The sequence below is a fragment of the Bombus pascuorum genome, chromosome 9 (assembly GCF_905332965.1).
Source record: "Bombus pascuorum chromosome 9, iyBomPasc1.1, whole genome shotgun sequence".
NCBI classification, from domain to species: Eukaryota; Metazoa; Arthropoda; class Insecta; order Hymenoptera; family Apidae; genus Bombus; species Bombus pascuorum.
The window spans coordinates 13,631,597-13,652,874 of NC_083496.1; the positions used below are offsets into that span (position 1 = coordinate 13,631,597).

Genomic DNA, 21,278 nt, shown 5'->3' on the forward strand with positions numbered 1-21,278 from the left:
ATTTGCGCATCGTTCGATACCGAATTCATTTGTCATTCTAAACGAATCACGCGTTTCCTCTCATGCATTCTGATCTCAGAAAAGGGACTAACGAACCGGCAGTTCGATAAATGGCAATCGTCCCCTCGATTCTCGTCGCTCGGTCGACAAGGTTTACGCACGTGGCATCGTAATTCATCCTGCCGTGATTTTGGATTCAGACTTTCTATCGAGAAAAGAATATCGTCTCACGTTTAGACCTGACCGATTCGAATACGTGCCTCGTACAAACGTACGCCTTGCGGATAAACAGCAAAAAATTGTCTCGGCCGTGAAGAAAGTCCAACGAAAGTGATCTCATAACACGACGAGCTTCGCTTATTCTCGATTCCCGTCGCATTGTCGATGAAAGCGATCCGGCGAACACATTCCTGCATCTCGTTAAGTGTCACGAAATTTGCATATTCGCAGTTTCTTACCGGCCCCCTCCGACAGTTACTCCCTTTCGGTGAGAATCTTGTGATGTAACAATTCGTCACGCTTCCAAGAATCGACGTTGAATAACAGTGCGTGAACGGCCGTGCCGATCGTCTGTTCTAATTTCTGCGATGCAATATTTTATACTCGAATTCCTATCAGCATTGTGTTATTAAGTCGTTAACAAACACTTTCGTTGGAAAACTTATGATGTCATCATCGTTATAATATGTGTGGCACTTTTTGGTTCAATGAACGTTTCAGGTGAAGGTTATAAAATTAAACGAGTAATTATATTTTTAGTGATTATTTCATATTCTGTTACCGTAGCAGATGGAAGGAAAGATGTTCCAATACATATAATTACGTTTTCGATATACATATAATATTTTTACTGTTTTAACCATTCGAAGCCCTTAACACTTTAATTTTGCTAATTGATACTATAGCGCGAATTCCTACCATGCAAAGAGTTCTTACGCCTTACGCCGAGTAATTTCCACGAAAAGCAAGGAAAAACATACACGCTTGACAGGTTGACCGTTCCACCTACCGTTTTAATCGAGCCGCTACTTTTTACACCCTTTCAGAGTAACGCGATCCAAAAAACCAAGTGCACTGCGTAACCTGCTTGAATCGTTAATACTCGCGCATATTTGAGAAATTAACGATGAGTACCAGTATGGTGTGCGAAAAAATTGAAAAGTGGCCTTACGCATTACCTCCGTATATTTTCTTTTTTATCAATCTAAAGCACGATAAAGTAGGTTAACGAAAAGTAATGTGTTACACTGTAATAACCTTTACAGGAGCTTAAATGAAATCGATTTAATCCGTATTCTCGTATATGTAAATGCTCAAATTGCAAATAAGTTTCGCACACGTGACGGTGTGCACACGCGTAACACCAAAATGTAAGAAATAATATCGTAATACATTATGTAACCACATGCATTACCATGCCGTAATGCCGAATACCTACGATTACCTAAATTGCACACGTACAAAATTGTACGATCCTACCCACGACGATTAATAAGTGGCTGATTGGAAATTGAAATATCGTAATTGCATCTTATGTATGCAATGGTATTCCACTCATCTAAATCAACGAATCTTCTCAGAACGGTATTTTCCATGGGAGAAACAATCGAACCTGAGAACCATCTTCCCTCTACCTAAAAGTATGATCAAGCATTGAGCAAAAACTGGTGGAAACGGAATGTTAATTTGTTTCAAGGAACTTTCTTCGTCGTGCAAGGTCTGCGTGCGCGTAAAGGGGAATCCCTTTTGCGAGGTTGCTACCACATCCTTCAATGTGCAGCGAATAGTAGAGTGCGTTTCAGAAATTTTCCGCGGTGACCATTTACGTACATCGACGTTTGTCCGCGTTTGGTATCACGCGTGGATTCCTTTTTCTGTTACAGCCACGGCTCGAATTTGCATTAAAGGAGTGACGTGACGCAGTGTACCGCTCTTCTAAATGCACTCCATTTCGCGTGCCCGCGCGCTCACACAAACGCAAACACCTACAGGCGAACGTATGAGAAGAGCATCCGAGCACACGAATGCAAAGAGTGGCCAGGATCGATGCGAGCCACGTGGGCGACTTGTTAAGTGCACCGTCGAATCACACCCAAGCTGCAGCTTCGTATTCTGCGTTGCACCCATACAAGAGTATGCACTTTGATTTAATGCTCCACGGAGCGAGATAACACCCGACCAGTCAAGGGTCCGATTTTTTTCGGGATAATACAAATGTTCGTACGCGCACATAATGGCGAGCAAGGTCGCGCAGAGTGTGCATTTGAGTAATCGAGCATTGTGCTTGCATTACGAAGATGGACTGGAATGGAATGGCTACAGATATGCTTGTTTGGATAACGCCGCGATCTTGATTAAACGCTCTCCACCGTCAGATCACGGATATCGTTATTAAGAGATGTTTATTAAACATTGGCAGAGTGTCGTTATGGAATTAAATATTAATAGTTGAATAACGTACGTGGTGTAAGCAGAAAGGAATAAAGTATTCACCTTTTACCAAAAATGATATTATTGTAATTAACACGTTCATAAAATGTTGTTATCTTATGTAAACGATTTATATCTCTATATAGTTCATGTTTGTTATAGAAAAACGAAACGAAAAAATGAAAGGGGAGCAATTTGAAGATTTCTCGTAGAACAATTTGAGGGTGCGGTGAAATAGAAATTATGTTGTAACCAAATGCATAAGATCTAACATAGAATGAGTCATGAACGTTAATATGTTGTCATTTATTCTGGAATTCTGTGGGAGGGAAAATAATGTTGTTAACGTTTTCCTCTGTTCCATTTGGAAACTAGACTTCAGTTCCGGCGCAGACACCTGGCGTCTCCGGTCGTAATACTTCGCGAATAATATTAACGACGTACCACGAAAAATCACCGCCTACATGATTTACGAAATGATAAATTAATTGCACAAAATCTGAAACTACTCATGGATCCGGTTAGACCTTATACAAATCAAAGGTGTTCTATAGAATGATTAATGATTAATACATGAAACTCTTAATCAGGAAAACAATTCAGAACCTTGATGAATAATTGTTGTATAATTGCAGAAATTATCGAAACAAATCTGTAACAGATCAGCTGTTTTGTATAATTCTCATCTATTTTTCAATAAATTGACAAAGTTATATATTTTTTCTCGAAAATTATTAAAACACGTTTCTATTTAACTTATTAAATTCTTCTAATTCAATTTCATTATTTCTATACTTGTCGACATGTTGATAAGCCTACAAGATTATCAAAAATCCACTTAATCGATATTATCAATTAAGTACTGATAAATTATTCGATGTTACCGAGTTTGTAATCAAAATGTTTGACAGACTGAGAAAATCCCAAGAGACCAGTGGAACAATCAAACTTTGAGAGTGTCATCTAAATTCCCAGCTCAATTGCTATAATGTTCCCGTGCACAATATTAAACGACGACCTTAACAGTAAATTAATATCGATTGCATCCACACCAAGTAATCAAACATTATAAATAACATCGCACATCCCTACAGACTTTGTTATCAATTAATATGCTCACCTGAATTAAGTCGCAATTGCTGACATGAATATTTTGCCCAATTCCTGATCGCTTTGCATACCAGTTAGTAGCACGGTAACGCCAAAATGGGAACGGCAGAAGGTGGTTAATAATATCGGGACGATAATTATAGGGTGTGCCACGCATGAACATGACTTTTCGGCCATCTATCCAAAACTCGTAGAATCCTCGAACGAGTTCCACCTGCGCGGATATATGCGGTCCGGGGATTACTCACACGGCCTCCGAGGGTGCGTCGAAATAGAACGCTTAGTCAGATGTCACCAGGAACTGCATCGGGGGAGTCACCGACTTGCCACGCACGCGCGTCTTACTTTGTTACGCTTTATGTACTTGTCCAACGCTCTATGGAGGCTTAAAAGATCGCGGTATCGAAACGTGTCCACGTCCATACGAGATGCAGCCGTGCACTGGGAACGCGATTATAACAGGCTATGGTCGGACAGGGTTACATTAAATTAAAACGTGATCCTATCGCGACCGATAGAAAGCCTGCTACTGCTCGCCAGAACCTACAGTTATCTCAACGTGTAAGCTTCAGACGCATGCAAAGCCAGAGAAATTGGATAGTATTTTCTTTCTCGCTAGTTATATGCGAGGATATTCAGAACACTATCGTTTGCAGTTCTGAAAAAATGGAATGTTCAAAGGTGATAATAGGCTGTGCATAGGTGTTTGTTAGTTTAGAATTTATGAAGGACTCGATGATAATTTAATTATTCGTTAAATTTTATTTTATTATTCTATACGGTATAAATTGTTTTCAGAGTATATTTTGAGTATATTTTGAGTATATTTTTGTAAAATTATCAGTAGTATTATCAGAACACTTATTGACAGGACAATGGATTATCGGAATATTAATTTTGCTCAATGGATTGCAAACTAAAAGCAGTTCTCAGATTTTCGTTAAAAAATTGTTGTTCGAGTTTAATTCGTCAAATAGTACAAAATAAATGACTTCTCGTAAGAAAACAACGTTATTCGATTATTCGAAAAAATCAATTGTATATTCGCAGCGTGTATCAAGATTAATTCGCATAATTAAAGTTTGTAATCTCGTGACATGTTAATTTAAATAAATATTTTAAATTAACAATAATTACAATAACTAATTTCTATAGCTTCTTCAAACCTGTTGCCTGTAATTACAAAAAACTGAATGCACAACGTCAATACAGAATTAATTGCATGTTAGAAAGAACCGAAGTATTAGTGTGGACTAGCAATAAGGTAAGCTTCGGTTGAAGCACGTGGCTCGGTTGATACTACATATATAGGTGGAGGCTAGTTTAAGATTGCTGATCTTAAAAGGGGAGCACACCTGGATCGACTAAGATACTTATTTGCATCCGTTGCATCTCCATACTTCAGCCCAGGTGGTTAATCTATGTTGCACCGCTTAAATTACTTGCCTCAGGGTATATACAAGTAGCATCTTAACAAAGTTATTTCCAATCACGTAAACATTCTTCCCTAAATTTATCTTAATTTTATATAATACGAACAAAGTAACTAAATTTAAATTAGTCTAAACTTCGTGATATAGTAACGGGAAAAGACAAAAGCTGAAAATGAAAGATCTGAAACGATATTTGCAATTATTGCAACTTTTATAACGATGACGCATTGCCTATCTTCGTTGAAAAAATTTTTGTGTATTAATAATTATGTAAAATAGTATTCTGTATAATTCAAACTGACATAAAATTTATATTTTGAAATAAATTGTACACATTATATATGAATAAATTTATATATTTTATGTTATGGTACTTATTTTTAAAATTTACTTACATCTTTTGTATTTCTATATTTTTATAACCAATTATATATGTTTATAAAACTATGTATCCAACAGCAGAGTGGCGCAGTGGAAGCGTGCTGGGCCCATAACCCAGAGGTCCGTGGATCGAAACCACGCTCTGCTAATAGTTGTTGTATATTTTTTTTTCTTATTTCAAATTTACGAGATATTCTTTGACAAAACTAAGGTAAATATGTAAAATGTTACAATAGTAACATTAATGACAATTGTTTATATCAGAAAATAAGCGAAATTCAAGCCATAAAGGGAAAAGCACCTCACCATTCTGTGCCTGAATTTTAATTCAATTGCGAGGGCGTTTAAATTTCGGTTTGAGTAATTTGCAATGCAAAAAGAGACAGGAGTGTGTCCTAAAGTCCCGTAAACTCAAGACACAACCGGTGAGCAATGACATGCACAACGATGGATGCCATTCCTTCGTCATTGTCCGCAAAGAAAAGATAAGACAACGAGTTCAGAAGTTCACGAGAGTTCACGGACGTAAATTTGGTGGGTGTCATATTCGCTTCGTGGAGTATCTCTTCAGAGTTTAAAAAGGAACTGCCTTTGACCGAAATATCTCCAGAAAGAAAAACACTGGTACTATCGAGTGGCATTCAGGATATTACCTTTAGACCGTAAAAAAATATTCATCGATCGTAATTTTCAACGTTACACATCAACTGATTTAATATATGGTTTTTTTCTTATAATAAAATATATTTTAACATAGAACATTATTATAAAATAATATAGTTATATACGGTTGGTTTAGAAAAATTGTAAGAATGGAAATTCATATTTTATGATCTTACGAGATTGCATATAAAAAACACAGATAACTTATCTATATAGGAAGCATCGATTGTCACTTAAAATAACTAGTTCTTCTAAGAGCATACCTAGAGAAAAGGATTCCTGCGATAATTATTTTAGTTTATTAGTTTACGACGTGTTATTATCTTTATTCGGGTAATATCCTTATTCGGAATTAAAATTTTTTGATACTTTATAGTCTAAATCGTCTTTCCATAATCGTTATAATACGTTCGAACAAAAAATACATACACTGAAAGTATTATCAACGTTCGCAATAGGAATAATTGATTCCACACCGCTGTCAAGGTATAAAAATAGGTTATAACAAAGTAATGGACTGAATTTATAAAGGAATAGAAAGTAGATAGTGACCGATGCACGGCGCCTACTCGCAAGTATTGATGGTATTTACTCGCGCTTCTTATAAATGGAATATCAATGAGATCGGGCGCGTAACCCTGGGTCGGCATTATTTAACGTGAACACGTCGTACACGTGACAAAGTGGCTTGACCGCTTGTCAAACAGGCACAAACATGAGCTTTCATGGCTCCAAAAGACCGGATCAGTACGGGTCGCGTCGCGTGGCGCGTTGTTACCGTTAAGCACAAGCATCGAATTTGCACGTGCTCGTTCCTTTATACACACCCACGTTCATCATAAATCACGGACGGAGCATTAAGGGCTTTGTAATTTGGTAGAACCTCGATTATTTGATTATACTTTAAATGGAAGTTCTATTTTGCGGAATTTGCGATTATACGATTGCCTATTAAAACTTTGTGCAGTTCGAAATAACACGAAACATATTACTTAAATGAAAGGAGAAAAATAAGACTTGAGGAAATAATGCGAGCAATTAGTTTTATTATTTGCTAACACATCATTTTATGTTCTTTTTATTGCTCTTTGTATAGAATGAATAATAATAAAATGTGATAAATTAATAATAGAAAAAATCTCTAATTACAACGATTAGAATATTTATTATTTAATAGATTGTGAAATTTTACATTATTTTACTTTGACTTCTCAGTATTCACATTTCTATTTCATATTAACAATATATAACAATGATAAAACTATTAAAATATTGACATGACGGCGTTTCCTTTTATAAGCATAATAATTTTGGTTAGGTTAAGGATTCAAATTGTTTGGATTATACAGTTTTTTCCTACTGCAATTAATGGTAGATCTCGCAATCGATATATCGATGCAATATGTATGGTATAATGTAATATACTTTTCGTATTAGAAATATATTTTATTTTTGTTTTCTCAAATAAATGAATATTCAACATTTTGTTAGTTGTATAAGTGTATAATTCATAATAACTTATAAAAAAATTAAAATAATAATTCGATATTTTATACTTATGTAGATCTAGTTACATAACGTGGAGTGTAGAGTTTATTGTGTATTTTTCTGCATTAGCCAATCAGCGTTGCGACAGAAGATCCGTTACTGCTAGAGCTACAAGTGATGTAGATCTGTAGTTCGGATGGATTCAAGAAGTAGCTTATACAATACTCGAATTAGACATAAAAGTAATTGAATTTCTTTATTCTAACAATATAGTATTTGGAGTTATGATTACGATATAATAGATTTTGAGTGAGTATGAATAAATTCGAATATGTATTTATTGTATCAGCTAAGTTCTAAATTAACCTATTAAGAAAGATAAAAGCAATCTTAACCGAAGTTTTTCATCAAAGGGATATCTAAAGTGATAAAAATAACATAGTCATTACCTCTCCAACTTGTAATATGTATAAATATTTATCATTTCTGTTTTAAGAAATGCACCTGTCGTTTAGTAATCAACGATAGATGGACAACCATCAGAGCGCAATTCGATGTGTATCGGTGTCGTAGTATAGAAGTTTGGCAAGTGGCCATATTTCAAAGTGTCATTCGTGATTCGAATTGCGTAACATCAGATTTTTAGTAAGTGTTTTTATTTAGTACGTAAAGATGATTAAACTTGTGAGCTTATAAACACACAACACAAACAATTGTTCTAACAAAATTTATTTAGGTGATCAAAGTCATTTCTGATTACATGTACGTATAGTATATAACATCTTGTTATAAGACACTCGTCGAATGAGAGTAAGTAGTATACCTAAATTAACCTTTTTCTAAAAATACATATCTTATTTGTCATAATAGTAATAGTAATGAGTTGAGAGCATATGATAATAATAATGAATTTGTTGAATATTAAGTATTTAAAAATTATTGATTATAACCTATATAGGTTATATTCCTATTTTACAATTTGAAACCATTACGTAACAACCGCCGCCATAATGATCGATCTAAATGTTCGTTATTAGTTCAAATATTGTGAGACACTGTCCGTGCCCTGACTTCGAGAGGATGCTAATTGTATCAAATATCACATAAAGGTAATTACAGTAATGGAAATTAGTAACAAACTACACCAAATAGTGTCCAGCTTTGAACATTTAGTCAATTTCAATTTGAGTTTATTATTTTTTTTTACAATTCGAGATTAAATGCAACAGACAAAGAAAGGTTAAATAATATGTTTCTGGCAATAAAATTTATACTCTTTTTATTATTATCATTAAAATATACTTCAATATATTAGTTTTAATACATCTATAAATTACGATACAGAGAGAAATATTAATTTGACTAATATTTTACGAAATTCACATTGACACATAACAATTGCTAAGTACCATTTTATGATTCAAGATACCAATATTAGAATTTGTTCAATTTTTTTACCGTTTTTCGAATTTTAACGCCATATTTGTAATACCATACCATATCTGTAAATTATGTGTCGTATTTCATATCACTAAGATCTGTGTAATTCTTCTGAAGTAACGTTTGATATGGTATTTTTTAATTTTATTTGATTATGGATTTCGTTTTAATAGCGGCATATTTGATTTGAAAATGCTAACATCACATTTATATTCACTATAGAATATGTCGTGATTATTATAAAAAACAAATGGTGGGAATAATTAAAGTTGCTATTTTTCCAAAATCAGGCATCACAATAAATTACGAACTTTTGTATTTTGTCTAGATTCGTGCAAACTTACTATTGACTGAAAGTGAATTATATCTGCGCTTCTAAAATTAAATTCAGTCTTGTATTATGGGTGACAAGGACTGTTTACATTATCACCTCTATGGCTTTGAAGTTACTTTCGTATCAGGATAAAGAAAGCTTGGCAGTTTCTTCGATGCAACGATATTGGTGAGTGATACCAAAAACTGATTTCACTGCATGCTTATAATCTTGTATGTGGAATTTACATTTAAGTCAAATTGATTTTTGAAGAAAATCAACTTAAATTAAATTTATAATAATCCTATTTTGAAATAATTGTTTGAACCAGATATCAAGTTTTAAATTAGCAAATTTTTTAAGCTACATAATCAGCAATCTCTGGTGACATCGATCATCAGTAAAATTTATTGAGTTCCATAAATATTTTTCACTAATAAATTCAGGTAATCGTAAATACAAAGTGAAATGAAATCAAATTGAGGTTAAGTTCGGCTTTCGAGAAGGGTTCATTGACCAAACTGTTTCTGAGAATGAAAGATCCCTTTTGTCTGGTATTCGGACAAACAATTAATTCAGGTATTTTACGAAGACGCTATATTTGACCCAGATACAGATATAGTAAATCCTACCACGCGATCTAGCCTTCCTACAAGAGTCATGGATGCTGTCTAGGAGGCTCCGTGTATTTTACTTTTCATGTTTTGTTTTGGGCTGACGATGGCCTCTCATCTCTGGCAGTTATACCTTTATTTATATACGTAATCCTCTATCTTCCCTTCTTACCAAATTCCGTCACCTTCTCGTGGGAATATGATTAGCTTGCTAATTTTCACTTTGATTAATATTCATAAAATTTTCTTTCCTTTTCTCTGCTAAAACTTAAATATTATTTTTATTATTATATTGATATTATTATTGATATTATATTAATATTATTATTAGTCGACCAAGATAATAGTAGTTATAAGAAATACGATTTTAGACACTTAAACAAAATTGAATTCACAAAATTATAAAAGTATATTTAGAATAAATATCTTAAAAAATAAGGAGGAAAAGAAGGCATTTTTAAGCATTAAAATAATATACTTAATAAAAATAAAAATATAATATATGTATATGTATATTATATATATTATATATTATATATATATATATGAATTCAAGTCCTCTGTTTATATATACTTTCGATTATTTTGATTTTTCTAAATATTCAAATAAACTGTGCAAGTTTTGAGTTTGATTCATGCACATAAAGTTTAGGTATCACTAAGTGACGATGTTTGCTTTAACAATGTTTGAGGTTGAATCTTCTGTAATGTTTGCCAACTTGCAAAACAGCGTGACGAGAGCCGTTTGCGGTTCATCAAAAGTTTGTGTCGGGGTAGATTGGATAGACGTTCATTTCACACTTACGTATGTAGCTAATGAAGCGTATACGCCAGATTATTTAAGTAGATAATATTTATATTATTTACAATATACAAACTAATCTTATTTTTATAATTAAATATATATTTTACTATAGACCTCTTAGCTTGACGTACTTGCTGGGAATTTTTAAATATTTTCTGATTATGAGATCTACATAAATTGTAATATCTAATACTTATAATTGTTACAATTTACATAATTTACGTTATTTATGTGTTTTACATTCGTACAAATTTTGAATTAAGAAATTATGTCGATATAAAATTTAACTCGTAACGATCGACGATTATTCATATAAGATGTCTTATGCAATATCACTTCTTTGGTTTATAAACATTCCATTTTGCCAATATATCATCCAGTTCAGCACACTTCTCTCGTTCTGGCACGTTGTTACGTAGTGGGCGATCATTTGGATGAATTTTATGAACCAAAGCATTGTCATTTAATTTGTAACTTTCCTTAAAAAAAAAAAAAAAAAATGAAATTTAGTTAAAAAAAGAAATTACAAATTATACATTGTCTTATGGATAGAAATTCAATATTGTAAACATGATTCTTTATAGAACTAGAGTATTTACTCAAAATAATAAGATTAGTACATTCAAATTTTAGATTACCTGTTTTTGAGTTTGTTTCGTTGCTTCTGTAGCCGACTTTTTACGAGGAATTGGATCTGTAGCTGGTGTTGTGGATTTATACTTAAATTTACTTATTCTACACATTTCTTGAAAGCTGCTCTTGCAATTTAAAAGTTGTGATTGGTATTTTATGTTCTTCGGCAAGCACCACACACCATAATGTACCTAAAATAATGAAAATGCATACATCAAATATTAAATTTCCATTATATAACGGTCGTAAATCGATATTAATCCTACAGCCATGTTTCCACAAAAATTTTAACATTGATAATATTAAAATAACCTTTGTTTCTAGCTAGATTTTTATATACAGAATAGACTGAAAATTTACATCTTTTGTTTTTGAATGAAGCATTTTGTTTTAGACAGAACTGCATCCTAGTACTCGCTGCTTTATACATATATGTATAGATTACTTTAAAGAAATTTTAGATAATTAATTATGTAATAAATATAATCAATAAATATCAGCACGAACTTTTTTCAGAGGTCTACAATAGGACGTTTCATTAAATAAAATTTAGGTAACGTTAATTAAATACTATTAGTAATCTAAAAACTCAATTGCCTATGAATCATCGTACATTTCTCAAAATCCAATCACAATCATTCTTTGCTCTCTTTTGAACATTTAAATGCAATTTTATATAAATTACAAGGGAAAGTGGAAAGAATTGTGATACCTTGCAATATAGACATAGGTATCCGACGTTTCCGTGAAAGACATTGTTCCTTTTGCTCCCGTATTCCCGTACGATCGTGTTACCTGTGCCACGGTTGCATGACGTTAACATTTATTTATCTGGCCGAGTTGATGCCGGGTTAACTAATATCAGATACCAGATATCAGACGAATAAACAGAGCTCTGTGGTCGATGGTAACCGAAGACGTTTTATGACACCACAGCCCCTGGCTTCCTGTTCCAAGGTTGTTCGCCAATCACCCGATATTGTTCGTAATGATCTATTTTTCGACGTCTATCGATCGGAATCTATTTCATATGCGGAAGAACGATCCTCGTCAACGGAGCAACCGTTATAGATCGCGTGATTTATTCATGTTTTTCTGTAGATATAATTTTCACTAGAATTTCGAATTCTTTGCACTCACTAATATCTATCTATTCTTGTCTTCGTTGTTAACCCATATATCGACCAAAGACGCGATTCATTTCAGGGTTGATTTTGTAATTTAATATTCTAGTATGATACTCGTGTTCGCAAAATTTATAATATGTATTTTGTAAAATTTGTATTATGATTAAACAAATGAATGAATTGTACCACTAACAAAATGTAATCAGTGTGCAAGGTGAATCGACAAAAAGTAGATGAAGCAAATATTCTGGTTTTTATTTGTACAGATCACGCTATGTATTTGCGGTTTCCACTATAAAATGCATTACGATCGAGAAGTTATTGCATGCCTTGTGGTTGGATGCAAAGCAGAGAAAGCAGAAGAAACACAAAGCAAAGCGCAAATCTACCTCGTATGTTATACGGTCTGAACGAGTGTCATCGCGATATTAGAAAATAGAACCTGTCGTAGTATAACTATTGTCGCGTCTACAAAAATGGTCATTAAAGTTAACTTTTCTCTCGTATATTTCGTCTTATTTCGTATTTTATTCAAAATAAAAGAGCATGAAAAGAAAAATGTAAAATTAGAATTCAAAATGCCTTCGTTATTTGTAGGAGAATAAAAAATAGTGTGAGTCCCTTTATACAAGTTATACTATGAAGGTTTATCGCACTATGTAATAGATTATTCGAAAGGTCAGTGAAAACGAACATTTATTACGAATTTCTTTAGATCTTGTACACATTCCTGTTGTAATAAGTAATTTAATTGGAAAACAGATGCCTCGATTTAAAAGACCAATACGATATCGACAAATAAAAGTTGTGTCACTTTACAACGGTTCTAGGCTTAACATATTGCAACCTCATCTGTTCAATATATAATATAATTCCACCATCATTTAGTTTAGTCTCTACAAAATTTGTTTTATAATAAGAAATTTTATAAAAGAATTCATCGTTAGAAAATCTCAATAATTTCTTAGAGAAAAATTTGTGAAGTTATTCAATAGATAAAAAGAGTCAAAGATGCGAAGTATATATTATCCTGTATTAAAATGCATTACTATTAAATTAAAAGAACATATTTTTTGGAGATATCTAAACAATCCGATATTTACTTCTACCCAATTATGATATCATTCATAGACGCGTACGCGAGATTGGTATAAATCACGAACGTATCGTTAGAGGCTGCCGCGTAATCAGTGGTATTATTTAATGAGCCAGTAAGACTGGCACGCTTTAGCGCCGGTTCACGTAATTGCGAGAGCAAAGCAGGGAGTTGCGGAACTTTGGTAGCAGCTGGTCTCTCGGGCGCCTACGAGAGGCCGACGACGACGATCTTGCGGGGGATAACGACAAACGCGAATATAGGTATAGAGCGTAGAAAGCGAGACGGGAGAATTAGCCGATAAAACGGGCACGAGTACGTAATGATCGCCGGCACATAAATTTAGCGAGGAGACGAGGCGAAAGACGAAAATCCCAGGCGAATAATCCAAACGTGATGAATGCCAACCGGCTTTACTTTGGAACCGGTCCACGTGCGCTCGGCTCTATTCGGTCCGGTTCAGCCACGTCGCGATATGCACCGCCGAACCTAGCGACGAAACGTTCTAACACGTTTCGACATTTGACATATGCACCCACGTGCACCTGCTGACGTTTCTTCAACTCTCTGTCGTATCGATTATTTTCATAGCAAACGCGTAAATGAGTCTATTACCTGGGTCTTACTCCGACCTCGGGCCTCGCTTCTTCCTGCATATTAAATTTGTAAATATCGTTATGTGGAAACATAGAAGAAAATATATAGAAACAGGGTAACAAAAAATTTTATTTTTTTTTTTTTTGAGGATGAATTGATTGTTATTTGTTCATTGAATCAATTTGATATGTTGTAATAGATGTACAATAGAAAAACAGTCTACGTTGCAATACCTATAGGAAAGTTTCCTGGTCAGTTTATTATTTGTGAGTAACACAAGTAGCTTTATATCTGTACTTTCTTTTACTCTTGACAAAAGATCTCGCAAATATAAATATATATTCTCTCATTATATTGACTTAACAATATAATGTTGGGAGACAAATTCAGTCGAATAAACGAAGGACCACTGAGGTTAAAAAACACTTACATTTACGCATGGGAATTTATTCTGCACAAGATTATATCTATGAATTTCTGTCACTGTTTTTCCAAGTGTTGTATGACATGTCATTTGACATAATGACAATAAATTGTAGTAAAACATAGAGAGGTTAAAATGCATTAAATGCGTTGAACGCTGTAAATATTGTAATTGTACCCTCTTAAGGAGATCAACAATTTGATAAATAAAAAATTAATGTTCCATTTTCGGAATGTAATTTACTCTAAAATGTTACTCTTCTGGTGAGATCGAAATACCGCGGTTGGCATCGAACAAAAGTTTCGTTCGCTCGATATCTCTTTGACCAATGGCCGTATTCATTATTCCCGCTGTCTCGGCGAACCCGAATTTTGCCAAACGGAGATTTCTTTCCAGAACAGAGTGATTTATTGTATCGTGGTGGGCGCAGCGAACGTACCAGGCGTTTTGGCCCTGTTATATTCGTTCGCTTGCTAAATCATCTAGTGATATGTTTGGAAATTTTTACGCGTTCGTTCCTTTTAACTTATTTTATTAGAAATGTAGCTGAATATACTGCCATGATTTTCTTGAACGTAATGCGTATATCTAGTTTCGTATTTGTTCTTTGAGTGTAAATGAATTTCAGTATACTGCAAGTGATATGATTTCATTTTCTTCTGCTTTTGAACAAATGTTCCACATCTTAACAAATTGCATTAGACGTGAAACCATTCAATGTTTAACGCTTATCCTAAATTTAAAGTTAGATTCATTGGAGTATCCGCTTCGATTAACTCGTAATGCATTTAGCGGAGAAGCGTTAAAGTGAATCGCGAAGAGTTAATAAGAGTATGGCTGGTATCGAAATGCGCGTATTACACAGTACCTACAATTGTACCATAATTGCACTGTCGACGTTATGGCGAACGATATTAGATAGGCGCGCCAGGAGCAAGCACGCGTGTTACTTTGAAACAGATAACCGTGTATAATGTCGAGTTGTAAACACGTGTATCACTATGCAAGAAAGTACTCTGTCATGACTGTATCTGGCAAACTTAGTTAGTCACATTAATATCGTGAAGCTTTAAGAGATAGGATGGTATTTAACAAGGACAGAATTGCTACAGGAAATTAGATTTATAAGAATAAATGTCATCCATCTAATCTATGCTATTAGTCTTGAACATCGGTGATTCATTGCGAAAATGTCTCTTATACTTGTTAGTTATGCAGTCATATTATACCTACTCGGAACAAATTTAAAATATGCGCAGAAAAATTGCGATACTTCATGTCCTAATTAGAACACAAATTATGTAGAATATTACATTCTGCGTAGTACTTATATACTCCAATTGCAATTTAATGAAACTGAAGACAAGTTTTATTTTTTATTTCTTTGAGATACAGTCGTCCTAACGTGTCTATGTGACTTTTTGTGTCAAAGCAATAAATTGCAGAGATTGCTATCGATGAAATTATATATTTTTTGCTTTTACTTGTAATCACTCGGCTGATTACTTATCGTTAGGTTATCGATGTATATAATAAACATTTAAAAACATTTGCACGTGAATATGATTATAAAAACTAATATAAAATATAGTTCTCAGATTCTATACGCTTATATGCTTTAAACGACTTTTAAACCTTAACAGCTAAGCTTACTTTAACGCGATACACTTACGATACGTATGCAAGATATTGAATTTACCAAGCAATTGAAATTTGTATTTCTACATTGTACAATAAGTAAAGATTGCCAGTTTAGATAGCATTTAGGAATAGTATACAAATCATAGGCGTGGAACGCTGAATACAGAAGTTCAATGTCCTATAAGTAACTGAACACTTAAATCCGCGATAAAACACATCCCAAAATAACAATCATAGTTCATAGCGACATTGCATAATGTGTGACTCGAGTGTTGGAAAAATGAAGCAATGTAAGTCGTATTACCGGCGCCAAGATTCCTAGGTGGCCTTTACCGCTGTACGCTTCTCTTTTTTCCGCAACTACCTAACTACCCTTGTCAAGTTTCGTACTCAAAAGCTTTGGCAGGACCGAGGCAATTTATTATTCCCTTTCACATTAAGTTACAGTTCCGTTGAACTTTGATGTTTCTTGTCATTTACTGTTACAGCATTCGTTACGTGCTCTTGTTGACGGAAATAGATATACGTCTAATCGTAAGAAATATCCGCTTTGCAGAGATTTCTTAATCACACCTCATTAGTACATATAAATGGAACAGCGGAAATAATTGTTTTTGTATCCTCGATACACAATTATATTACGTAAGTTATATGTATAAAACGTACTGGAATTTCATTAGCACCATGATGAAACACAACTGTCATGAGTGAATTGGTCAAGCTTGAAATCACTCTGAAAATGTACATAGCGTTTATAAGATATTTACTGCTTAAAAATTATTTAGATAAATAATTAAAAATTGATATTAAATAAGTATTAATATTAGGATTTATTAATATAAGGAATAATTGACTGTTTAAATATTCTGCAATATTCTATGTACATTTGCAGGTTTTTTTCAAACTTCAATATAATCAAGATAGAATCTGGTACAATGCTTATGTAATTTTAAAATATTTCGTATAACACACGTAATACTTTCGTGAGCTATTGCATATTTTTTAAAAATAATGCGCGCTTCGCTTCTTCTTACAGCATCAATCTGTGTAGTAAGACATATACATTTAACGAGCATTTCCTGAACGGAGCAATGGGAGATTCTTTTAACGGCGCCAAGATTCCGCTGCTATTTTTAATGCTCAAGTTCCCCGTGTTAGGCAGTGACTGGAAAGCATCGTATTTGAAAAATTCCTTGAATTCTTATAGTACAATCACATCGTGTCTCTCGTCTAGTTTTGCCCTTCAGAAGTGAAGGTAAAACCGTGGAGAGGTAGAAATTTAAAAACCTTTCGACTTCGTAAAGGAAATCGATGTCGTAATCTCTTACTATCCAATACAGAAATGGACCTGGTGCTTTTACTCTAATTGCGTATTCCATTGATAAATCTTACGGAACGAGAGAGGAACTATAAAGAGATGGAAGATAAGGAAAAGATCTTAGTAATCCTGTTTTGTAGGCGATATGTCCAGTTTACACTGGTTTTAAACGCGTCGTCGCTAAGACACAATATGTTTATAGCTTGCAACGTGAGTTGCATCCTCTTGGCGAACTCGGCGATGGATATTATTTACGCCAATTACGGCGCCAAGCCTAATTACGTATCACCGTGCCAAAAGAGAAATTAGACTGCCACTTCTAATAATTCCGAGTTACCACGGAGATCTCCTTAATATCTCTTTAATAAATGTAATTGCCAAAAAGGAATTGTCCATGGCGATAACATTATAATTTTTACATCAAAATAGTTATATACTGTTCTCCTTCTCCTCTACATTCTAAAGTTTTAATCCTATCAATTATAAATAATCATTTACGAATTAAACGAATTCTCGTTCCCATTTCGTTACATTTTTTTTAAAATTCTCGCTTGATAATTTATTTATATCCAAACATTCTCGGTGCAAAATTAGCCAACAACATTTCACTTAATGAAGTTTCGCAAAAATATCTAGAATGCGCCACTCGTCGTTAATGCCTTCGCCACCTTGGCGAGCCAGTTGGCGAGTAATGAAATTATTACTCGCTGCCGCGACGATTCCATACAAAGATGTCTTGAACGTTTTAACCGATCGTCCCTGCGTACCTTTAACTATTTATAGTATGTGACGCGTATCTGACCGCGGCCAAAGGATTTATCGTGTTGCCGAAAGCCGCGTGAAGCATTTCCCCGAGATAAACAGGTTCGTTGTTCTCCAGCAGTTTTATAACGGAAATAGATTCTTAGAGAAGGAGAGAAACTGACTTAGTCTCGCTAACATCGACCGCATATTCAGACATCTATATACCTTTCGATCGTTTCTCACTGTGCAGCAATAACACCGACACGGCGAACTAGCAATCGAAACGAGAATACGCTCGAATCGCTCGTAAAAGTCATTCCAAATTCATATCTACGTCTACATTTACGATTGCTCGGTAAGACGGACCGCCACTCGTTTTCTCGTTGGCGCGATAGAGGAGGTGCTGTAAAATTTTCACAGTCTCTTGATTACAGTCTACATGGGCCTGCTATCGCTATACACAAAGCCAATTTGTCCCACACTAAAAGGAGTAATATTAACTTGGCCGATGACCATGATTACATGTCCGCGAAGGTACAAAACGCGGTGAACATGCAACGATATTTCTTTCTCTCAACGACCAAGGCGGTCGCTATTTGGAGGCGTCCAATATGTTGTACCGGCACAGGAATCGGTTGACATCGGGCCGGTTATTTGGGGACAGAGAGAGGCACTATCACGAATATAAACATCCGACGACCGCGATCCTTATGGTGGCACGGAGTTAGCAGGCGACACAACGTGTCGTTGCCAAGAATCTCACATCCCTGCAGCATCCGCCTTGCTGTGCCAAAGCAACGTATCCCTATACGCTGTATCTTCTTTATCCCATTTTTCTATACTTTCATGTTTCTTATTTAGTTTTGCTCTTCATTAAATCAATACTCTCTTGATTTCCATTGATACAAATATACGGTCATGGTGCACTGCCAGTGTGGTTCGTAAACTGAATTACATTCTGATTCTAGCTTCTTCGATCTGTTTGCTCGCGAAATGAATAGAATCATATTACTCCATTTTCTTTTTCCATTTGTCTAAATCATGGTTCCTCTACATTCAGAATATGAAATATTCTTATCCTTTCTCCGTTGCGCGATTGAATAATTCATAGGACAAATGTTGAACCGTCACTTTTACCTTCGCGTTTCGTCACACTTCTTTCTTCGCATTCTCGTATTTTTCTCACGTTTCAGTGGCTTCTATCTTGACCTGGGATATCAACGCTTCATGGACGCTTTTCTCTTCTCGTTGACTCGGAGCGTTGAAAATTTGGTAGATTTAGATGGATAGAAAACGTGTAACGATAGATTAGTGAGGCACGTAGGTGCCATACGGGACGCGATCTTCTCTTCCTCGTAGGCTTGACGGCGAATAACAAGAGGCAGAGAAACGTCGACGAGCACGTAGGGCCGCGACAACAACTAAAACGAGCAAGCCAACAAGCGACGTCTTCATACCAGAAGGCAGTGATGAAATAGCGTTATGCATCAACGTGATATTCGAATTTGTCGTAATTCGTATCGCTTAATGGTACCTACACACCGGTTATTTCCGTGAACACCTCTGATGAATCGATGCCACTGGATATTGTACCCACTGCGATTCTTGGACCGATTAAAGGCAGGCAGCTACCATGGAACTACCTTGTCTTTGATCTATTCTGTTCGATTTATTTCGTAGCTGCTGGTTAACGTAATGGATTACAGCGAAGATAGCTACGAATGGTCGATATAAATTTCTTCCGAGTAGTCGGCGTTATGCGAATTGCTTTAATGGCCTATGATATTTTTTTCTTGTTTAAGCAGGGTGATCAATTAGTAAACTGCGTACTTTAACGCATTTGTGGAAAATTCAAAGGTGTAAAGATGCATAAAATGTATAAAGTATTCGCGATATAGTACCCGTTGTAATATTTAATGGATGAAATAAATCTTTGCCTAGATCCTACATAATTCTTTTAATTATTTTCATAAAAATATGAATTTGCACAAAAGTTCGTAGCCTGTTAATTAGATCCATTCGTTTAACGAACATCCCGTAGATACCAGAACGTATACTGCATACATGTAAGATATAAATACATATACTGGAAATATAAATTTTTACTCTGACGAAAATAATTTTCTATCGCAAAGATTATTTTCAATACAATTATCAGTTCTTAACAAGCACCATACGAGAGGAAGTTTCAATGTGTATTCGTCGTGCTCGTGCATCGAAACCCGCAACTTAATCGAACAGCGTCGGTGTCGTGTTTTATCAAGCTACGGGTTCAAAACGTGCCCCACCGCGACCGAGCCACGCGAAGTTGGCCTCAGGGCAACGATATCTCCTTGTAAATCTGGCTTAAGAATCCAATTTACATAATTAGGGCTGTTTGTATACCGTTGCTTTTCCTTTTAGTTCGAGCGACTCCTCTCTATCCGGAGCTCCGCGTCTGCGATTACGTTCGCTCCGAATATCTCTAGTTTACGTGAGAAAACAGCTCGACGTTTATTGCCGGTAATTGCACTTATCGAGACTTTGTAAAACGTGGTTAATCGTCAACCTTTTGTATTTTCTGGCGGTAATTAATGAAATTGTAATTAATGGAAAGACGCATGAAAAGGAGATTGATCTAACGCATGATATAAATACGTAATTATGAATAAGTATGTGCAAAATTGAATATATATGTCTCAAAATTTTAATTAAAAATTGTACAGAAGTCTGTTTTTGTTAAATGTTGTTCTCGTTTGTAACATTTTTTTACTAGTTAATTGTGTTAATGAAATTAGGTAACTTTTATTTCGTGTTTTGTGAAAAGATTTGATATTGTAAACTTTCTTGCAACAGTTGCAACATTCTTAAAAATTCGTAAAAGATCGCTAGACCTGTTCTGTGAGAAGGTCACGAGATTTTTTCAAGTCCCGGAGCAGGAGGTCGAATCACTTAACGATAATTACTCTGGCGTAGCATTCGACTTACGGGGTAATTGTTCTCGAGACCCTTTCAAGGAAGCGAAGAAAATACTCTCTAAAT

At 34.7% G+C, this 21,278-nt stretch overlaps 1 non-coding gene across 1 annotated transcript; it reads left to right on the forward strand.

Moving 5' to 3' along the window:
• Positions 1-5,430: 5,430 nt before the first annotated feature.
• Trnam-cau (transfer RNA methionine (anticodon CAU)) lies at positions 5,431-5,502 on the forward strand. Its single transcript has one exon. It is a non-coding gene; the product is annotated as a tRNA-Met (tRNA).
• The last annotated feature ends 15,776 nt before the right edge of the window (positions 5,503-21,278 follow it).